We start from the raw sequence: 20037 nt of genomic DNA, 5'->3' as shown, positions 1-20037 counted from the left end.
CTGTGTTAGGGGCAGCAGATTAGGGGTACATAGGGATAACGTAGGTGGCGGCGGTTTGCGGTCGGAAGATTAGGGGTTAAAAAAAATTTAATAGAGTGGTGGCGATGTGGGGGGACCTCGGTTTAGGGGTGCATAGGTAGTTTATGGGTGTTAGTGTACTTTAGAGCACAGTAGTTAAGAGCTCTATGAACCGGCGTTAGCCCAGAAAACTCTTAACTCCTGACTTTTCTCTGCGGCTGGAGTTTTGTCGTTAGATTTCTAACGCTCACTTCATCCAAGACTCTAAATACCGGCGTTAGAAAGATCCCATTGAAAGATAGGATATGCAAATGGCGTGGGGGTATCTGCGGTATGGAAAAGTCGCGGCTGGAAAGTGAGCGTTAGGCCCTTACCTACACGACTCTAAATACCAGCGGTAGCCCAAAACCAGTGTTAGGAGCCTCTAACACTGGTTTTGACGGCTAACGCCAAACTCTAAATCTAGGCGTTACTTTTTACCTTTATGATTACTTTGTATCTAATCCTCTGCAGACTGACCCATATTTCAGTTCTTTTAACAGACTTGCATTTTATCCAATCAGTTCCCTCTCATATGTAACTCCACGGGCGCCAGCACAATGTTATCTATATGGCCCACATGAACAAAGCTGTAAAAAAACTGTCAAATGCTTTGAGATAAGAGGCGGCCTTCAAGGACTTAGAAATGAACATATGAGCAAAACTAAGTTTAGCTTTCAACAAATAAATACCAAGTGAATTTGATGATAAAAGTAAATTAGAAAGTTGTTTAAAATAGTAAAAAATAGTAAAAATGCTATGACCAGTGGCCAGATTCGGCATTGATTTGCATCAAAGAATGCCTAATGTACATGTATTTATCTCTCTTTCCTTTCTAAAGACCGCCGCTCCATAACTTGTCTGTCTACTCTGAGGCGGCAGACAGAAATCAACCCGATTGAATATGATGGGGTTGATTGACAACCCCTGCTAGCGACCGCGAATCTGCAGGGGTCGGCATTTATCGATGTGTAGCGATGTGCAGCAGACATGATACGCTACTTCGTATCATGTCTGCTCGCACATTGTTAAATATGCCCCTTAACCTTTACACACACATATCTTGTAATGTACCTTAGTACTTTGGCAATTTTTTTTTTTTTTAAAGGAACATGAAACACAAAATGTTTCTTTCATGATTCAAATAGAATTTTAGCAACAGCTTTCCAATTTACTTCTACTATCAAATTTGCTTCACTCTCTTGGTATCCTCTGTTAAGCAATGCACTACTGGGAGCTACTGAATACATTGGATGAGCCAATAATAAGAGTCATATCTTCAGCCACCAACGAGCAGCTCCTGAGACTACCTAGGTATGCTAATGCTTGTCAACAAAGAGAGAAAAGCAAATTAGATAATAGAAGAACACTTGAAAGTTGTTTAAAAATGACATGCTCTATCTGAATCATGAACGTTTGATTTGACTTTACTGTCCCTTTAAAGAAATAATTGTTATGAGCACACTTTGGTCTTAGCTATCGTGTGTACCTATTTTAGTACTTTCTATTGCTAGACAAGAGTAACTGCTTTATGAGCATTTATGACTTTGTTCTTTTTTTATCACCTTTATTTTTCCACCTACAGAATAGTTCAGTGAAGTTACAGCAGGTTAGGGAGATAGCTGTTGTGCCCTAAAGCCTTTACCTCTGCTGCACCTGTAAACACAGAGTCAACAAACGTTCAAGTCTTTGCATGAAATTCCCCACCCTGCTTATGTAACTCAGAATATTAACATGGTTGCATGTCATGCGAATGAGGACAGGTGATCAGCGGTCAGTTTGATGAAAGAAAGAAATAAATTAGTTTGCTAGCGAATATTTGGGCATAATAAAAATGGCTTCCTTATGAGGCAGAAATAGAAAGTGAGGTAGATTCCTGCTCTGAGCAGAGAAGATAAAGACTAAAATGGAAAGAGAATTTAAATATATTTTGGTTTCAGTTTCTAAAACTGGGAGTGACCTGGATTTCTGATGTTCTGAGAAGAGAATTTAGTGAGTTCCTAAACCTTTTGTTCCTTGAGATGCTAAGGGCTAGATTTATTAAGCCCCTACGGCAGCAAGTTCTCTCAAGAACTTGTTCGCCGGGATTTATCAAGCAGCGGTCACCAGACCGCTGCTTTCCTAACATCTACGCCACCTCTATTGTAGCGAAATTCAATCTCCTCGATCGAGTCCGACCGAGGAGATTGACAGCTCCTGCCCGCGCGTGATTGGCTGTGCGCGGGCAGGGGGCGGGATTGAACACGAGCGCATACGCACCCCTGTACGCCTCAGCGTTGATAAATCTAGCCCTAAAAGTAATGAACATCTAGTTCAAAAAAATCCTTACAACAATCCTGGATACTGCAGTATTGTTATGGTTTTGCTTCTCAGAGTCCTGGTTTTCAGGGACTGCCCCAACTCAGCCCAGGACATGCTTATAACATGCCCGGCAACACCAATGACACACCTCAATCCTGACAACAACTCCGCCCTCACGTTGTGGTCCTGCAAGTGGGTTAAACACAAAGTTAAAGTCAGCTCCAGAGTAGCAATGTACTATAGAGAACCAGCTGAACTCTTCTGGTGAGCCAATCACAAGAGGCATATTTGTATAGCCACCAATCACCAGCTAGCTCTGAGTAATGCATTGCTGCTCCTGAACCTATCTAGACATGTCCCTTTAAACACTTTGATATTGTAATATTACGTTTATTTATGTGTAGTAAAAATAATGTCTTTTTATTTTCTCCCTTTTTTCTGAAATTTATCTCAGAAAATTGTAGAATTTCTAACTTTCCTAAGTTTCTATAAAGTAATTGGGACCTCCATAAATAAATTAGATAAGGGAAACCTATGTTTCAATATGGCAGCGCCCATCACTTTCTATCTTCAATACATCTGTATATTATTTTCAGACTCTTTGCTATGAAAGCATAATTTTATCTAGTATTTATTTACTGTTTAATGTCCATTTAAAACATTAGAGCATTACTGATTCTAGTTCACTATGTATTTAACCCCTCAAAAAGTATATAAACACATAAGTAAAGCCCTGCTCAAGAGCTGCAAGCCTTGCAGCTCCCTAGCAGAACAAGGCCAATGAGCCAAACAAGAGTGGCAGTTGCACATCACAAGTGGTTTCAAAGCTTGCATAGGGGCTTTACTTATGTGATTAACCCCATTTGCAGGTGTTAAACACATAGGCCTAGATTACAAGTGGAGCGCAAAAATATTGGAGCTATTATGCTTCAACATTGCTTAATCCCAATCAATAGCGCGTCTAATTTTTTATTTATTGTTCGCTCTCTAACACCTGCATGTTGTGGGATAGCACAGATGCGCTCAATACCTCACGGAATAGACCGCTATGGATTCATGTTGGATATCTTGCGCACTAAGCTTGATGTGCGAGATTAATAACGTTCTTCATGTAGTTCTGTGCTATACTAATAACAATTATAGTTTATTTTGTCCTAAATGGATACTGTACAATAAAATTAGTTTCTTAATGTGTTCTAAATGACTTGTTTTACCTACTGCAGAGAATAAAATGTATGGGACATTGTTCCTTCATGTTTATTTATGTATTTCAAGTAGCTGTTTTTTCTCATTAAAACCATCATCCAGGACATGCCCATAACAATAGTTTGTTGTTTTTTAAAGTTTTTTATTTTTATTGATTTTTTTCATAGAAAATCAAATATTACAAACTTATGACGTACATTAAGTAAGATATTAAAGCGTTGACAAGATTGGCGCATAACAATGGTTCGAACCTCCAAGTCAAGCCGATATACTAATGTTATTAATTTTAGGTATTAAAATGCTAATTATGGCTGGGGTGAATAAACCAAAGCAGCTATTTCACATACAACATCTTTCTTTTCCTCATACCCCACCCCCTGGGAAATTTATCAGTCCTATTGTCTTCTCTTTATATAGCTCTTATACCGATAAAACGCTTGTTAGTCATATTTTCAGTGTAGGTGGGGATACAGCAGGCAAAATAATCTATTTCAAATATCAAATAAAGGAAGGGAGTCCTAATAGTACTCCCTGTGCTATCCATCAAAGGTTTCTGTTGCATTATTGTATGCTCCGGTTAAAAATCCACTTGAAATACTAGATTGAGCATTATTATTTGTGCATGGTCACGCAAAACATAACGTACCCTGCGCAATTGATTTGCTCTCCACTTGTAATCTAGTCCTAGTATGCTAGGGAGGGTAAAACGCTCTAACACATTTTAAACAACTTTATCAAAAACAACATTATCTAAATGTGCACTATCTTTTTATATGCACAGTTACTAAAGCAGTGGTCTCAAAGTACAGGCCCTTTTTTTAGGGTTCTAAGAGGTGTAACTAGTTGATGTTCTATATAGGCACTCAAAAGATAAATATAAAGACAAGAGACCAGTGTACAGGGAGTGCAGAATTATTAGGCAAATGAGTATTTTGACCACATCATCCTCTTTATGCATGTTGTCTTACTCCAAGCTGTATAGGCTCGAAAGCCTACTACCAATTAAGCATATTAGGTGATGTGCATCTCTGTAATGAGAAGGGGTGTGGTCTAATGACATCAACACCCTATATCAGGTGTGCATAATTATTAGGCAACTTCCTTTCCTTTGGCAAAATGGGTCAAAAGAAGGACTTGACAGGCTCAGAAAAGTCAAAAATAGTGAGATATCTTGCAGTGGGATGCAGCACTCTTAAAATTGCAAAGCTTCTGAAGCGTGATCATCGAACAATCAAGCGTTTCATTCAAAATAGTCAACAGGGTCGCAAGAAGCGTGTGGAAAAACCAAGGCGCAAAATAACTGCCCATAAACTGAGAAAAGTCAAGCGTGCAGCTGCCAAGATGCCACTTGCCACCAGTTTGGCCATATTTCAGAGCTGCAACATCACTGGAGTGCCCAAAAGCACAAGGTGTGCAATACTCAGAGACATGGCCAAGGTAAGAAAGGCTGAAAGTCGACCACCACTGAACAAGACACACAAGCTGAAACGTCAAGACTGGGCCAAGAAATATCTCAAGACTGATTTTTCTAAGGTTTTATGGACTGATGAAATGAGAGTGAGTCTTGATGGGCCAGATGGATGGGCCCGTGGCTGGATTGGTAAAGGGCAGAGAGCTCCAGTCCGACTCAGACGCCAGCAAGGTGGAGGTGGAGTACTGGTTTGGGCTGGTATCATCAAAGATGAGCTTGTGGGGCCTTTTCGGTTTGAGGATGGAGTCAAGCTCAACTCCCAGTCCTACTGCCAGTTTCTGGAAGACACCTTCTTCAAGCAGTGGTACAGGAAGAAGTCTGCATCCTTCAAGAAAAACATGATTTTCATGCAGGACAATGCTCCATCACACGCGTCCAAGTACTCCACAGCGTGGCTGGCAAGAAAGGGTATAAAAGAAGAAAATCTAATGACATGGCCTCCTTGTTCACCTGATCTGAACCCCATTGAGAACCTGTGGTCCATCATCAAATGTGAGATTTACAAGGAGGGAAAACAGTACACCTCTCTGAACAGTGTCTGGGAGGCTGTGGTTGCTGCTGCACGCAATGTTGATGGTGAACAGATCAAAACACTGACAGAATCCATGGATGGCAGGCTTTTGAGTGTCCTTGCAAAGAAAGGTGGCTATATTGGTCACTGATTTGTTTTTGTTTTGTTTTTGAATGTCAGAAATGTATATTTGTGAATGTTGAGATGTTATATTGGTTTCACTGGTAAAAATAAATAATTGAAATGGGTATATATTTGTTTTTTGTTAAGTTGCCTAATAATTATGCACAGTAATAGTCACCTGCACACACAGATATCCCCCTAAAATAGCTATAACTAAAAACAAACTAAAAACTACTTCCAAAACTATTCAGCTTTGATATTAATGATATTTTTGGGTTCATTGAGAACATGGTTGTTGTTCAATAATAAAATTAATCCTCAAAAATACAACTTGCCTAATAATTCTGCACTCCCTGTAGACTCGCACCATGCACTGCTTGGATAAATGTCACTTTTGACATTCTTATACAGTTCCAGAATGATCACTTCACTTGGCACTCACAAGATAAATGTAGACAACTTTGTATATCTGTTGTGGGCTACAACTCCCACCATGCACTACTACTTGGGTAAATGTCATTTCCAGTTCTTAGTGTATCTAGCACTTACTCAGTTAAAGCGGCCCCCATGAGCATAGGACACTTGGCCAGTGCCCCCCCCCCCCCCCCCGATACATTGAGTTTGACACCCCTGAGGAACCAGCTCCTACTGAGCATGTGCAAGATTCACAGAATGTACGTATATGCATTTTGTGATTAGCTTATGGATGTCATGTGGTGCAGTAGGAGGGAAAATGAAACTAACTTTTAGATTTGTCAGAAAATAAATCTACTACTCATGTGAAACTCAAACAATGTGCTTTTGCAGTGTCTTTTTATTATGCATGCTATAATAAATAATGCTATTCTACCGTGGTCCTTGATTTAGGTGCACGTTGAGAAGTGAAAACGTAGCTGATTGCACTGGTTTCATGCACAGACAGGGTCACAACATATCTAGAGTAGACTGATATAATTGTAACTAGGTAAATAATGCAGATTTGCTTGAATTCAGTTCTGAATGAGAAATACAGGATTCTAAAAAAACACTCATTATTGTCCCTGCATGAATAGACAAGAAAGCAGATGTGAGCACTGAGCTAAACCCCTTAGGAAAAACTGTCAGCAAAACAGCCCAAATGTAAGATGTATATTGGTGGCTACATGCACTGGCTTTCTAGTACAGTTAATAAGTGGTGATAATATAATGGACAAGATTTATGAAGCTGCAGTCGCCCCTTTTGGGTTATGTGGAGCAGGTTGGCATGAGCGACCCCGCAGCCACATATTTCAAAAGCAGAAACTGCTTTTTCATCTCCGCCTGTCACCTCAGAGGTGGAGATATCAATCACCCTGACACTCGCTTGTTGGTGTGATTGACATGCCCCTGCTTTAGCGCAATTGGTTGAGCTGGATAAGGGGGAGACATTGCACAAGAAACCTCTTGTGTAATGTTAAATTTCTCTTGTAAGGTGTATCCAGTCCACGGGTTCATCCATTACTTGTGGGATATTCTCCTTCCCAACAGGAAGCTGCAAGAGGACACCCACAGCAGAGCTGTCTATATAGCTCCTCCCCTAACTGCCACCCCCAGTCATTCTCTTGCAGCTCTCGACAAGATAGGAAGTATCAAGAGATATGTGGTGACTTAGTGTAGTTTTACCTTCAATCAAAAGTTTGTTATTTTTAAACGGTACAGGCGTTCTACTGTTTTACTCTCAGGCAGAAAATAGAAGAAGAGTTCTGCCTGGAGGTTGATGATCTTAGCGGTTTGTAACTAAGGTCCATTGCTGTTCTCACACATAACTGAAGAGTATGGGACAACTTCAGTTGGGGGAACGGTCTGCAGATTACCTGCTTTGAGGTATGTTCAGTATTTTTATTTCTAGAGAGATGAATGAGTTCTAGAAAATGCTGACAGAGCCTTGTGTATTTGAGGTAAGCCTGATGCAGTGATTTAACAGCGACTGGGATCATGCTTACATAACAGGGTAATACTCATGTTAATACTCTTATTACTTAGTGACAAAACGTTTACATGATTCAAAAATAGGACGTTTTTTTCTCTGAGGGAGATAACTCTTTATTTGGGGCCTAGTTTCCACATGGCTAATCAGATACTCCTAGGAGTACTTTCTTAAGGCCCCTATGGCATCCAGTACATGGTGGGAGGGGCCTATTTTAGCGCTCTAAATGCACAGTTTTAATTCAAACTGAGACATCCAGCTTCCCTAGAGGAGTCCTCTGGCACCTGAGGACCATTATAAGGGGTTTTATTCTGCACAAAATCGTACTTGAGGGCAGGTAGGAGCCTCAGCAGAGCTGTGGCAGGGTGCTTAACTGTCTTTTAACGTTTTTTAACGTTTTTAAATCCGGTTTGGGGCCTAAGGGGTTAATCATCCATTTGCAAGTGGGTGCAATGTTGCTTTAGTCTTTTACACACACTGTAAAAATTTCAAAGACTTTACTCTATTTTTACACTGTTTTGCAGTTTATGTGTTAGTTTTTTTTTCTCTTAATGGCACAGTAACGTTTTTGTTTAATTGCTGTTTCACCTTTATTAAAGTGTTTTCCAAGCTTGCTTGTCTTATTACTAGCCTGTTAAACATGTCTGACATAGAGAAAACTCCTTGTTCAATATGTTTAGAAGCCATGGTGGAACCCCCTCTTAGAATGTGTACCAAATGTACTGAAATTTCTATAAACTATAAAGACCATATTATGGCGCTTAAAGATTTATCTCTAGGGGATTCTTTGACTGAAAAAAGGGAGATTATGCCATCTAGCTCTACCCATGTGTCAGAACCTATAACTCCCGCTCAAGCGACGCCAAGTACATCTAGCGCGTCTAATTCTTTTACCTTACAGGACATGGCTGCAGTTATGAATGCTACCCTCACAGAGGTATTTTCTAAACTGCCAGGGTTACAAGGAAAGCGAGACAGCTCTGGGGCTAGGACTAATACAGAGCTTTCTGACGCTTTAATACCTGTGTCCGATATACCGTCACAATACTCAGAAGCCGAGGCAGGTGAGCTTCTATCTGTGGGTGACATTTCAGACTCAGGGAAGGCGTTGCTTCAGTCTGATTCTGAAATGACAGTGTTTAAATTTAAGCTTGAACACCTCCGCTTATTGCTTAGGGAGGTTTTAGCGACTCTGGATGATTGTGACCCCATTGTGGTTCCAGAGAAATTGTGTAAAATGGACAAATACTTTGCAGTGCCTGTTTACACTGATGTTTTTCCAGTCCCTAAGAGGTTTTCGGAAATTATTACTAAGGAATGGGATAGACCAGGTTTGCCGTTCTCTCCCCCTCCTGCTTTCAAAGAGATGTTTCCCATAGATGCCACCGTACGGGACTCGTGGCAGACGGTCCCTAAGGTGGAGGGAGCAGTCTCTACCCTAGCTAAGCGTACCACTATCCCCGTCGAGGACAGTTGTGTTTTCCTAGATCCTATGGATAAAAAATTGGAGGGTCTCCTTAAGAAAATTTTTATTCATCAAGGTTTTATTCTCCAGCCTCTTGCATGCATAGCCCCAGTTACTGCTGCAGCGGCTTTTTGGTTCGAGTCTCTTGAGGAGGCTCTGCAGGTGAAGACTCAGCTAGACAATATTCTAGACAGGATTAAAGCTCTTAAGTTAGCTAATTCCTTTATTTCTGACGCCGTTTTTCAGTTAACCAAGCTAACAGCTAAGAATTCAGGTTTTGCCATTTTGACGCGTAGGGCGCTATGGCTTAAGTCCTGGTCAGCAGACGTTACTTCAAAGTCTAAGCTTCTTAACATTCCCTTCAAGGGACAGACCCTATTCGGGCCTGGTCTGAAGGAGATAATTTCTGATATTACTGGAGGAAAAGGTCACGCCCTTCCTCAGGATAGGTCCAATAAGTTAAGGACCAAACAGGATAATTTTCGTTCCTTTCGAAACTTCAAGAGTGGCGCAGCTTCAGCTTCCTCTAATGCAAAACAAGAGGGAAATTTCACCCAGTCCAAACCAGTCTGGAGACCTAACCAGGCTTGGAACAAGGGGAAGCAGGCTAAGAAACCTGCGGCTGCCTCTAAGACAGCATGAAGGAGTAGCCCCCGATCCGGGACCGGATCTAGTCGGGGGCAGACTTTCTCTCTTTGCTCAGGCTTGGGCAAGAGACGTCCAGGATTCCTGGGCACTAGAGATTGTTTCCCAGGGATATCTTCTGGAATTCAAAGGTTCGTCTCCAAAGGGGAGATTTCATCTCTAACAACTTTCTGTAAACCAGATAAAGAGAGATGCATTCTTACGTTGCGTTCAAGACCTACTGGTTATGGGAGTGATCCACCCAGTACCAAGAGAGGAACAGGGGCTGGGCTTCTATTCAAACCTGTTTATAGTTCCCAAAAAAGAGGGAACTTTCAGACCTATCTTGGATCTCAAGATCCTAAACAAATTTCTTAGGGTCCCATCCTTCAAGATGGAGACAATCCAAACCATCCTTCCTATGATCCAGGAGGGTCAATATATGACTACCGTGGACTTAAAGGATGCTTATCTCCGCATTCCGATTCACAGAGATCATCATCAGTTCCTCAGGTTTGCCTTCCTCAGTAGCCCCTTACTTAGACGACATTCTGATTCAGGCGTCGACTTTTCAAATCGCCAAGTCCCATACGGACATTGTTCTGGCCTTTCTGAGGTCTCACGGGTGGAAAGTGAACATAGAAAAGAGTTCTCTCTCTCCTCTCACAAGAGTTTCCTTTTTAGGAACTCTGATAGATTCAGTAGAAATGAAAGAAGTCAGGATATCAAAGCTTCTAACTTACTGCCGTGCTCTTCATTCCACTTCTCGGCCGCCAGTGGCTCAGTGTATGGAAATGATCGGCCTAATGGTAGCGGCAATAGACATAGTTCCGTTTGCCCGCCTACATCTCAGACCACTGCAACTTTGCATGCTCAACCAGTGGAATGGGGACTACACAGATTTGTCTCCTCTGTTGAATCTGGATCAAGAGACCAGAGATTCTCTTCTCTGGTGGTTATCTCGGGTCCATCTGTCCAGGTGAATGATTTTCCGCAGGCCAGAGTGGACTATAGTGACGACAGATGCCAGCCAAAAGGGCAAGAGGAAGAAATATTTCTGCATGGCTTTAAATATAGAATTTCTACAGCATTATCAAATAATCATAAATACACTGCTGCATATTGCTAAAAAAAAAATTTGTTTTTATGAACCGCTGGCCCCACCATCCAACTACTACCACATTGAAGTTACAATCCAAAATTGCACAAAGAAATAAAAAATATTTACTAAGTAAGTCCTACCTCCTCTGCAAATGAAAGTGATCTGCCATGTGACTCAGGCACACACTGTACAAACTTAAGTGCCAAGTCTGTCTCACTCTGTGCATAGTGGTTTAGTGCACACTTAGAAATCCTCTCAAATGCTAATGCTTTACTCCTTGTAATAACATTTCCCACTCTCAATAGCACTCTGCTGTAGTACCCTCTGGTGGCTGCCAGAATAATAGTTGTTCTTGCCTTGTTAGGCCCCCTGGCCAATTGGGCCCCTGACAGGAGTTACCCCTGTCACCCCCTGATGGCGGCCCTAATTGCAAGTGTAGGTGGACAGGTTCACTACTTGCAAACCTGCCTCCCTGCAGTGATGGTAAATTGTAACTAATGGATTTTTGAACATATTGGGCTTGATTTATCAAGCTGTTCGCCCAGCTCCGACTGCAGGTTCTTATAAGAGAACCTGCAGTCAGTATTTATCAAGCAGCGGTCATTAGACCGCTGCTTCCTAGCCTCTTGTCCTCCTCTTAGGTGAAGAATTTAATCTACCCGCTCTCATCCGACTGGAAAAATTGACAGCTGCCTACTGCTCGTGCAGGATTGGGTGTGTCTGGGAAGGGAACAGTGTTGCACAAGAGTGCAAAATAGCGGTCTTGTGCAATGCTGAATTCCAGCAGCAGACTGCTGCCGCCATAGGCAAGCTGGGGCGGACAGTGTTGCGTATGTATGTCCCTGTCTGCCCTAGCTTGATAAGTCAAGCCCTATTTGGCTAGGCTAAATGCATTTTTTTTTTATTGCTGCACTCAATTCAGCTGTTATCTGGTTATACACTGAATCACCTTATTGTCTAATTCAGATTAACTGAGAACCAGCTGTGTTAGTTTTGTAGGATTATTAACTGGATAAGCAAGCAAACAAGGCCCTTCCCAAATTTGCTTTGCATTTCAATCCAGGCTGGACGCTAACATGTTAATGCAGAAGTTATTACCTCACAGCTATAAGTATTTTAATTTGGAAACAGACTATAGGTTTCCTGGAGATCTCTGGAATGTTTTAGTATTTTTTACCTCAGGAAATAGACAGGAGGGGTGGAGGTACAGTAATGGAAAAGTCATGCATTCATACAACATATTGTGAGGACTTGGCTAGACATGTCCTCATGAAGCCAAATCTATTGTATTATAAATTATTCCAATGAAAAAATACCTACAATTCTTTAAAGGGCCATGAAAGTCAAAATGTAAACTGATTCCTGATTCAGGTCTAGATTACGAGTGCCGCGCTAACTATTGCGCACAAACGAAAAGGGGTTTGTAGCAGGTCTATGCGTGCATCAGAAGTAGTGTGATTATTACAGGTTTAAAGTAAAGGCATAATTGAATTTTACGAGTGTCGGGATAGCGTGAGTTTAGAGCTCTGGTTAACTGTTATGTGAGTCATTAAAGGTTACACAAAATACATCAAAATACATTTAAAAGTACAGTTACACTCATAACATCATCTAAGGAAAATTATTTTAAAAAAATTGCAATAAAAAAGTTAAAAGGGCTCAAAGATATGAGGTCTCAGGTGTTAGAGAAAAATAGGCAGACAAAGGGCTTTAACCAGTGGCGTCACTAGGGTTGGTGTCACCCGGTGCGGTGTTATGGTGTCACCCCCCAGAAAGCAGACACACACAAAAACACAGGCAAACACACATACAAACACTCAGGCACACTTAAAACATACTCAGATGCACACACAAACACTCGGAAACACACTCAGACACACACACAAAAACACACACACAAAAACAGTGAGACACACACACACAAAAACTCAGACACACACATACAAAATATGTAAACTGCACTGCATTAATTATAAAGCTCATGCCTAGAGCTGCTCCCTGGCTCAGCAGAGCATCAAATGAAAGATAAACAAAGCACTCTAAAAATAAATCACTAAAGAAAAGTTTTAGGTGCAAACTATGAAAATTCTGCTCTCTGACTCTGTTCCAAGCCTGTCAGTGCACAGCCCTGGGCCGCGTGCCTACCGCTTCTTATGGCCAATCACCTCTGCACTCTGCCCACCTCCAGACCCCCGCCCGCCCTCCTACCTGTTCAGTGTGCACTTAGTGTACCGTAACCGTAATGGTCTGGTGGGCATCATACGTGGCTCCTTCACTTTAAAGACAGTGTCAAACAGTCATGCGGTCAGGTGCCAGGCATCCCCTCATGATTTGCCAGTTCCCGTTTAGAGAGACAGCACAGCAGTGAGTGACTCCACTGCTCCACATGTCACTGAGCAGTGAGCACAGATAGGCAGGCAGGTTTAGGCTAGCAGCGCAACTTTGCAAGCCCCACGGCATGCCCACAACATTCATAGCGACATTGGACAGGGGAGAAGCAAAGTACAAACAAGCAAAAGCAGCCGGGAAAACTATTTGTTGAAATTGCAGCACTGGCTCAAGGGGCAAAAAAATTGTGTGTCTACATCTTCCCCAGTCCCACCAATGTTCACAAATGCCAGCCCCTCTAATAAAAAAAAATCTATGCATCTCAACATTTTTTTTTTTTTTTTTTGGTGTCACCCCCTGGTGGGTGTCACCCGGGTGCGGCCAGCCCCCCCCCCCGCCCCCCCCCTAGTGACGCCACTGGCTTTAACATAGATAAACATACAAATATATGTTGAAAGATGTATATATACAGTATATATATGTAATAGACATGTGCAGGCCAGAAAACTTTGTTTAGGATAATCAAGGAAATTAGTTTCTTTGAATATTTGTTGCCAACACTATTCGGTTTTCATTTAGTTTTATACAAAACAAAAATCAAATTTTTGTTAAACATTTACATTTGTTTTTGTTAAAGGAATGTAAATATTTGAAGCTACAGGTGAAAAATGAAAAGTTAGCTAAAAATACTTTAACGCGCACTAACCCGATCCTCTTCTTGCTAGAGCCCAGGCCGCACTAACGCCTGACTTAATGCTATCGGTTCTCAGGACCTGCACTAACTTTAGCGCAGGTCCTGGGAGCCGAGCTCTCTAAAACTCCTGTTAGTGCGGCCGGGGCTCTGGAAAGAAAAGGATCGGGTTAGCGCGCTCTCCAGCACGTTAAAGTAAGTATTAACCTTGATTTTGTTTTTTAAAGGAAACAAATGAATACTAACGAATATATGTGTGTACATATGTATTTATGTATTTATATGTGTATATATGTGTGTACATATGTATTTATATGTGTATATACGTATTTACAGACCTCTACACACTTATAAATACATATGTATTTATTTGTATATATACATGTATATATAAGTGCACTGGAGCTCTGTACAGTAAAGTAGATGAAAACGTGAAATAATATTTATGCAATATTCATATTTAATAAAGTGTTTGTGTATTTACTGTAAATATTTCACATTCCAATATACTTCACATAGGGGAATATATTTTTAAATAGATATTCATATATATATATATACTGTATATACTGTATATATAGGTATAGATATATTTTTTTACCAAATATAGAGATATTTATTTTAGAATTAATAGAACATATTCTGCTATGTGAAGACCATTAGAATGTGAAATATTAATATTTTCATGTTGGGTTAGCACACTTGAGAAAACGCTATTGGGTTTGTGCGACTTTTTTTTAAAAAATTCTTCCACTTTTTTGCACTCCATTGAAGTCATCTATGGGGGAATAAGTTAACGCGGTCAACTTTTTGTACGCAGCGGGTTAGAGCTTGTGCAAAAACATTTTACTTTCAGCTTGTAATATGCGTGCAACCTGATGCGTACAAAGAGCTTACTTCTAAAGGAGATAACGCACGAGTGGCCGCAAAAAATACCGTTCCATTCATAATATAGCCCTCATATAGAGCATGCAATTTTAAGACACTTTTCAAATTATTTCTGTTATCATATTTATTTTGTTCTCTTGGTATTATTTGCTGGGAGCTACCTTGTGATTGGTGGATACACACATATGCCTCTTGTTATTGGTTCACCAATTATGTTCAGTTAGGTTCCAGCAGAACATTGTTGCTTTGGAGATGACTTTAACTATGTGTTTAATTCTTTTTTGCAAGGGTTAAACAGAATTGTATGCAAGCAATAATGAAATAATAACATAATTTAACAAATTAGTGCATTTTCTTTTTGAACTTTTATTTAATTCACTAACTCTTTGGATTTAAAGTGATCTGATAACAGATGACTGTACTACTAATTTATAATTAAAGTGCTCTTGTCTGCCCAGTATAATTTTGTATCCACCACTCCTGTTTTGGAGTAGAACTCTGACACTCCTGCTGGAATTCTATTCCATGAAAAACAAAAACTTTTCTGTAAAATTCTGCTGTTGCTACTTGTCCACGCATATTTATTAGGCCTTAAAGATTGTAATATTAAGGGCTAGATTGCAAGTGGAGTGCTAATTTATCGCACACGCACGTAAATGAGCAAATTTTTACGGGCGCACGATAAATAACCAGCCATTATAAGTGGGCGGTTATTGCCAGTCAAAGGCACGCCAAAGGCAAGCCCGTCAGCGCCCATCCGCACCTCGAACGCATCCAACGACATGAACTTTGGCTCCAGAAACCACCGCCACTATGACGCCAGCAACCTCCACGTGCTCAACACCGGTAGATCGTCCTCCTGCCACCACCCATCCCTGACCAACACCTTCAGACCCCTCACCGGCCGCAACTGCTCCTTCCTCTCACTCCGGACCACAACCCAACCAGCTAACCCACCCCAAAACAGCCACAACTACCTCAACTGCATCCTCCTCAACATCCTCTCCATCCATATGCACGCCATCGAAATCTGGAACTTGCTAGACTCCACCTCCCCAGACATCGCCTTCCTCAAGATCCAGGTCAACCCCAACACCACCATCCGCGGCACCCTCATCTACAGACCTCCAGGACCTCGTCCCACCTTCTGCAACTCCATCACCAACCACATCGCACCCCATGCCCTCGCCTGAATAGACTACAGCCTCCTCCATGACCTCAACTTCCATCTTGAAAACCCCAACGATCACAACACCTCCACCCTTCTGGAAAACCTCGGAACCATCGGACTGAAGCAAATCGTAAACTACCCAACCCATGCAGCCGGCCACACCCTTGACCAGATCTTCTCCGCAGGCAACCACATCTCAGTCAATCACATTATGGAACTCCTCTGGACTGATCACCACTGCATACACTTCTCCTTCAATAAACCCACCACCTACCTCCAGCAGTACCACCCGCCCCGCAGAAACTGGAACAACATCACCCAAGACCAACTGCACCGCACCCTAAACAAATCCTTCCTACTTACCTCCACAGATGCCAACTCACAGACTGCTCCAACACTAAAAATGTGTGATTCGTTTCGGATCGAATTCGTAAAATTCGGGATTCGGATCGATTCGAATTTCCGAATTAAAATAGTGCCGAATCTACCGAATAAATCCGAATTAGTTCTGATTTATTCGGATTTATTCTGTAGATTCGGATGGCCATGGATTACACTAGTATTGTACAGTATATTAGGTTATATCACTCTGCTATGGGTTACACCTAATATACAGTACATAATACTAGTCTAATACACAGCACATCCCATCTAACACTTACTGAAATTCCGAATTTCTGAATCGAACCGAATCCAGCCAAATTTATTCGAATCCAAATGAATCCGAAACGAATCCAAACTGAATTGATTCAAATTTTTCCGAATTCGAATCGATCCGAACAGAAATTCGAAAAAATCAGAATCGATCCGAACCGAACCAAATTTTTTCGCCATGCACATGTCTATCCAACACCCTTGCCCCCCCTCAAGAAACCGTCCAGCCGCCAAACCATCAACAAGGCCAGTTGATTTACCCCAGCCCTCCAGGACTCCAAACACCACTGCAGACGATTGGAAAGAACCTGGAGAACCAGCAAGACCATTCTGGAAAAAGCTGCCTTTAAAGAAGCAATCACCACCCACCACCACCTCATAAAATCCACCAAAAAAAACAGCCATCCAAGACAGAATCAACTCTAATGCACATAACAGCAAGGAATTGCTCTCAGTCATCAAGGAATTCTCTAAACCCAATAGCGACACCACTGACATCCCTCCCTCCCAGGACCTCTGCGATACCCTCGCTGCACACTTCCACCACAAGATCCTCGACATCTATGGCCATTTCACGCCTCATAACTCAACCTCCACCACCCACCCCCCTACATCCACCGACACCCCACCCAAATTCACCCACCCCGCACAGACTATGTGGTGCCCCCTCACCACACCCTCAGAATAATGAAATCCATCCACTCCGGCACACCCTCAGATCCATTCCTCCATCACATATTCAACAAAATAAGTGACACCATCGCCCCTGAACTCCGCCGCACCATCAACTGCTTCATCAAAACCGGCACCTTTGCGGATGTCTGGATGCATGCAAGACTGAAACCCCTGCTTAAGAAACACGGACCCGAATAACTACCGCCCCATCTCTGTACTCCCCTTCCGGGGCCAAATTCATAGAGAAGTCCATCAACTTGCAACTTATTGACCACATTGAGGCCACCCTGGACCACTCCATATCCGGTTTCAGAAGCAACCACAGCACCGAGACCACCCTCCTCGCTGCCACAGACGACATCTGTGCAATGCTCGAAAGAGAAGAAACTGCCGCCTTCATCCTCCTAGACATCTCAGCAGCATTCAACACTGTTGACCACAAAACCCTCCGCACCCGCCTACACAACGCCGGTATCCGCAGCAAAGCCCTGGAATGGATCACCTCCTTCCTTCCCGGCAAGACCCAGAAAGCCAGACTCCCACCCTTCTCCTCCACACCCACACCAGTCAACTGAGGTGTACCGCAATGCTCTTCGCTGAGCCCCACCCTCTTCAACATCTACATGGCCCCTCTCACCGCCATTGTATGATGCCACAACCTCAACATAATCTCCTATGCTGACAACACCTAGTTAATCACCTCACTCACCCAAGGTCCCACCACCCCCAAAAAGAATGTCCACGAAGGCCTGACAGCAGTCGCCGCCTGGATGAATGACAACCGGCTCAAACTGAACACAGACAAAAAAGTCCTCCTCCTCGGACCCAATAAATTGGCATGGGACAACTCCTGGTGGCCCACAGCCCTCAGTCACCCTCCAATCCCAACCAACCACGCACAAAATCTAGGCTTCATCCTGGACTCTTTATTCTCCATGGATCGACAAATCAATGCCATCACCTCAACATGCTTCCACATTCTCCACCTGCTTCAAAAAATCTTCGAGTGGATCCCTAACAAAAACAAGAAACAAGTCTCGCCCACGCCCTCATCAGCAGCCGGTTGGACTACGGCAACTCACTCTACGCCGGCTCTACCATCAAACAACAAAAGAGACTCCAACGTATCCAGAATGCTTCAGCCAGACTCATCCACGACATCCCTTGCCAATGCCACATCACCAAACCTTCACTGGCTCCCCATCAACAAGAGAATCACCTTCAAGCTCCTTACCCACGTGTTCAAGGCCCTACACAACATCAGACCTGAATACTTCAACCATCGCGTAAGTTTCTACACCCCCGCCAGACAACTCCGATCGGCCGACCAAGCACTCGCAGTCATCCCCCGCATCAGCAAATCCACAGCGGGCGGAAGATCCATCTCCCACATGGCAGCAAAGACATGGAACACCCTCCCGCTGCACCTCAGACAATCCACCTTCCTTACAAAGTTCAGAAAGGACCTCAAAACCAGGCTCTTCGACTAAACGCCCCCCTCATCCTATCCACTTCCCTTAGCGCCTTGAGACCCTCACGGGTGATTAGTTTGTGCTCTATAAGTACCCAATAGATAGATAGAGATAGATTTCTACCGCAAACTCGAGGTAGCAATTAGCACTTGAAAAATTAAGGCCAGACCTCTGATTAATTTTTTAAATACCCCCCCCCCAAAAAATTGTTTTATCCTTTAAAAAAAAAAAAAAAATTGTAGCATATTTTGTTTTACAAAAAAAAATGCATGAAACAGTTTTATGGGGTCAAAGTGTGCAGATTTGGGGTGTTAGAAAAAAAACGTCACTGAAAAGTGCCTTTACATAGCATCTATGGGGACTGTGCGTTCCCAGTAAAAATATAGGGGCCTATTTATTAATGTGCGTGCGGAGATGATACGATGTAGCGTATCATGTCTGCCGCACATCGATAAATGCTGACAGCATACGCTGTCAGCATTTATCATTACACAAGCAGTTCTTGTGAACTGCTTGTGCAATGCCGCCCCTGCAGATTTGCGGCCAATCGGCCGCTAGCAGGGGGTGTCAATCAATCAGCCCGATCGTATAGGATCGGGCGGATTGATGTCTGCGGCCTCAGAGCAGGTGGACAAGTTATGGAGCAGCAGTCTTTAGACCGCTGCTTTATAACTGCTGTTTCCGGCAAGCCTGAAGGCTCGCACGGAAACAGGGGCATCAAGCTCCATTCGGAGCTTGATAATTCGGCCCCATATGCTTATATACATATATATATTTATGTGTTAAGAAGTGTATACACACATATTAGCACATAAATATATATCTATATAGTCATATACATATATATTTACATTTTGCTGCCCATTGCTGCCCGACTTATACCCTTCACTGCGCTAGGTTCTGTGCCGTGTTGGAGCCTAAGGAAGCACGCTCTTGTGAGCACAAAGTTTCCCTGCAATGCGAACGCAAGGTCATGTTTGCATTGCAACTAAATTGTAATATCAGCGCACAATTGCGTACGCTGGTACTACTGAGTGGCGTGCAAATATAGCGATCACGTAAGCTTTATTTTACGCTTCACTTGTAATCTAGCCCTAAATGTTTAATCATGTGTATTTAATAATATTTGTGCAATACTGTCATTATTTATTTTGACCTCTTTCCTGCAATTTAACTCAGAAAATTATGAGTTTTCCACTGAGTTTCTATGCAGCAATGAAGTAATTCAGTTTTCCAAGATTTTAAAGCTTAATCTTACCTCATATTCTCTGCTGAAGCCAGTTATAAATGAGCTAACAAAGTAACTGTTTAACAGTTTTTAAAGTTCCTTTAACATTGCTACATTCCATACAA

This window comes from Bombina bombina, chromosome 1 (assembly GCF_027579735.1).
Source record: "Bombina bombina isolate aBomBom1 chromosome 1, aBomBom1.pri, whole genome shotgun sequence".
Classification (NCBI taxonomy): Eukaryota; Metazoa; Chordata; class Amphibia; order Anura; family Bombinatoridae; genus Bombina; species Bombina bombina.
This window is presented reverse-complemented; position numbering follows the sequence as displayed.